Raw genomic sequence first — 3,344 nt, 5'->3', positions numbered from 1 at the left:
GGCGGCGCGGCGCTGGCCCAGGGCGCGGCGGCGCAGCGACGGCGGCCCGCGACAGGGGCGCGGCTTGCTTGCGGCGGCGCGGGTGGCTGGGACGGGCTGGGGGCGTGCCCAGCTCCCGGCGGCAGCGGCGTTTGGGCGCGGCCCAGATCCGTCGCGGCTGCAGCTCAGGTGCTCTGGGCCCTTGTGGTGGCGGGGCTCCGGCTCGCCGCAGGTGGTGGCCTGCTCCGGTGGCTGCCCCTGCCGCAGCGCTCCCTGGTGGTGGTGGACCTGCCGGCCCCCGGCCGATCCAGCGATGACAGGTGCCGTGGGCTGCGCTCGGCGGGGATGTGGGCTACCACGGCGTGGTGGTGGCTCATGGTGGTGGCAGGATCGTCTCACGGCGGCGGCCGGACTTCTTCGGCGTCGGCCCGTTGGTGAGCGGCCTGTGAAGAGCTTCGACCCCTCTTCTCGATGCCCGGGCACAATCTTCGTCGGTAGGATGGCCCTCTCCCTACTGCGACCCATCGCTAGCCCCGTGCTCAGGCAGTAGGACCATGCTTGTCTCGCGCCCGGCAGCAGGACCTCCTCGTCTCGCGCCCGGCAGCAGGACCGAGCCCGTCTCGCGCCCGGCAGTAGGACCGAGCTCGTCTCGCGCCCGGCAGCAGGACCAAGCTAGTCTCACGCCCGGAGCTGTAGGACGAATCGATGGACTTGTGTGCCCCGGGATCCGATCGTCTCTTCCGTTGGGGTAGCGGCGGGTGTCGCTTGTGGTGGTTCCTAGGTCTTGGATTCCGGGGCGGCAGCCTTGGTGGTGGTTGCGCGGTGCTCACGGGCAGAGCCCGTCGCTTGGTGTTGCCCGGTGGCCATGGCCGTGTGGGCGGCGTGGTTGTCGGGGTGCGACGTTCGATGGCAGTGAGTATTGGCCGGGGTGAAAACCTGCTGTCTCTTCGGACAGACCGGCGGCGGCGTAGCTCGTTCCCTTCTTGAAGGCGTCATCGCGGCTCTCATTGTCTGTCGTGTGGCTTCGGGGGAAACCTTGATCCTCCGATCGGGCGGTGGCGGCGCTCCCGTGTCGTACCCTTCCTGAAGGCACCGTCTTGGAGCCCACGGTTTGTCGTATGCGGCTGCATCTCTTCGTGGTGGCGTGTTCACTGGTGGAGTCCCGGGTGCTCGAGTAGTGCTGGGGCTCGTGTTGCTGCGCTCAGCGCCTATGTATCCCGCTTTGGGTGTGTGCGTGTGTTGTAGTGATGTGCGTCTGTACCTGGATGTTGTTGGTGATTGCTTTATTTATAAAGCGGGGCAAAAACCTTTTTCGGTAATTGAATCATCTTGTCAAAAATTCCGCTATTGCCCGGTCCATCTTCTCATCCCCGAGTAATAATATTCCACAAGTACGTATGTCCAGATATTTACATCGTATAAGCACATCCATCTGACATGAGACGCCAAATTCCATAGAGAAAATAAGGTGCACACTCTTGTTATCTTACAGCTGACAATACAGATCATGAAACTGTAAACTACCCCAATTTCCCTGCTGTAATATGGACAAATATTTAGTTCATAACTGACAGTTCCCAATTGGGTCATGTTCTAGATCTGGGCAACATCAATGACATTCCATACCAACTGAGTAAAAATCAGTGCATGAACTGCAGAAATATATCATAGGAGATGGATAGGGGGGAAGAGATGCATGTTTACTCGATGGAGCAGGAGGGAGCGGCATATGCAGCAGCACCAGAAAGCTCATCCCCACGTGTAGCACCGTTAATCGCACAGAGGTAGTTGGAGCTGCAGCTGCTGATGGTGGCTCGAGATAGCCATTCCCTGCCGCTCCCTCTAGTGCGCAGCCCATCTTGCCGCGGCGCCGGTAGCATGCTGCTGGCCACGGCCACCACGGCCCGCCTGATGAGGACATGACTACATTGGATAAGACCAAAAATATTGCATACATGCATATTTGTCAGGTGATTTCTAGTGCAAACTATTCAATAATATATTTATGTTATCCAGAACAAAAATACTTCACATACTTTTGTGTTTTGTCTAATTGCAGGTGTATGGGACATTTGTACAATCCACATATGAAGATAAAGAAGAAAGAGATGTTTATTTGCTGTTCAAAAAGTTCTCTCACGTCACTTTTGGCCCAAGAGAAGATAGAGTCCAAGTCTCTCACGTTCTGGATTCAGATTCGGACTGCACAGACATACCTGACTCAAAACGCCAACAACTTTTTCATACGGACTCCGAATTGGGTGATTCTTTTTTTGTTGGAAAGTAGATTTCATGCTCTTTCCAGCACAATTGGAATCACCTTAAAATCCATCCGGAGCGTTGAGTTATGGACGAAACAATCTGACGCTGCACCAGAATCCGAGTCAAACTACAATTCCAAAGGTGTTACGTCACCTCCACTTGGGCCCATTGGCCTTGTACGACCTAGGGTTAGTTTTAGGTTGCCTTGGGACGTCCTCCCTCCTCCTTGGCCGCCACCCCTTGCTCCTATATAAGTAGATCCATCTAGTAGCTTTTTCTTTGGGATTTGTTTAGTTAAAAGTTAGCCATTGCAACTTCGTGTACTTCGTTTGTGTCCAACGACCAGACCAAGACCGCTTACGGATCCCCACCTTTATCAATACTTCATATATACTCACAATATTCAGATTGCTTTTATCATATTCTTGCTTGTTCTTTGATTGTTTGCAGGAATAGACCTTCGTGGTCAGGTTGATTGTGCTCCGGCGTGGTCAATAACCTCTCGGAGTTGGTTTAGCGATTGCTAAGGCGCAACGTCGTGCACGTTTGTAGTCGAATCGTCAAAGTCATCTCCACCAAATCGATAGCCACCATCTCATCGAAAGACGGGACACCTTCGCCCCTATCAAGTGGTATCAGTTTTCAGGTTGCTCGGTGAGAATTTCCAGTTTTTTCTATATTAGATTTATTTTCTTACCTATTGTCCAAGAAAAAGCCACAAAACAAAAGATAGATCTATTCATCCTTTGTCCTAGCCAGACTGAGCCTTTGCAATTTTCTTTTTATTGTTTGCATTATTAAATTATCGGTTGCATCGCCGTGTCGAGTTGCTGGTCTTAGTGTCTAGTTCCTTTAGTTTCGAGTTCTGTTCACATTAGTCACGCCGCCGCTGCGTCATTATCCCATCCGTTGTCCATCATCCCATCTACCAATTTCCACCACGTGCTACGCACTGTTCATTGTCATAATTATAGTTGAGGTCACTCACATCTTCGCCTGATCCAATCTGCATCTTATCTAGTTTGTCTTGGAAAGAGGGAGAAAAAGAAGAGAGAGAAAAAAAAGAGAGAGAAAAAAGAAAAAGAGAGAGAAGAAAAAGAAAA

At 52.4% G+C, this 3,344-nt stretch overlaps 1 long non-coding RNA gene across 1 annotated transcript in view; it reads right to left on the bottom strand.

Moving 5' to 3' along the window:
- LOC119305330 overlaps positions 1-1,878 on the bottom strand; it is a 5,119-nt gene extending 3,241 nt beyond the window's left edge. The window contains exon 1 of the long non-coding RNA XR_005148618.1: positions 1,684-1,878. This is a non-coding gene — a long non-coding RNA (uncharacterized LOC119305330). The remainder of the gene's footprint in view (positions 1-1,683) is intronic.
- Between the last annotated feature and the right edge of the window lie 1,466 nt (positions 1,879-3,344).

Source organism: Triticum dicoccoides, chromosome 5B (genome assembly GCF_002162155.2).
Source record: "Triticum dicoccoides isolate Atlit2015 ecotype Zavitan chromosome 5B, WEW_v2.0, whole genome shotgun sequence".
NCBI classification, from domain to species: Eukaryota; Viridiplantae; Streptophyta; class Magnoliopsida; order Poales; family Poaceae; genus Triticum; species Triticum dicoccoides.
The sequence above is the reverse complement of the archived record's forward strand: the minus strand, read 5'-3'. Positions and strand labels throughout refer to the sequence as shown.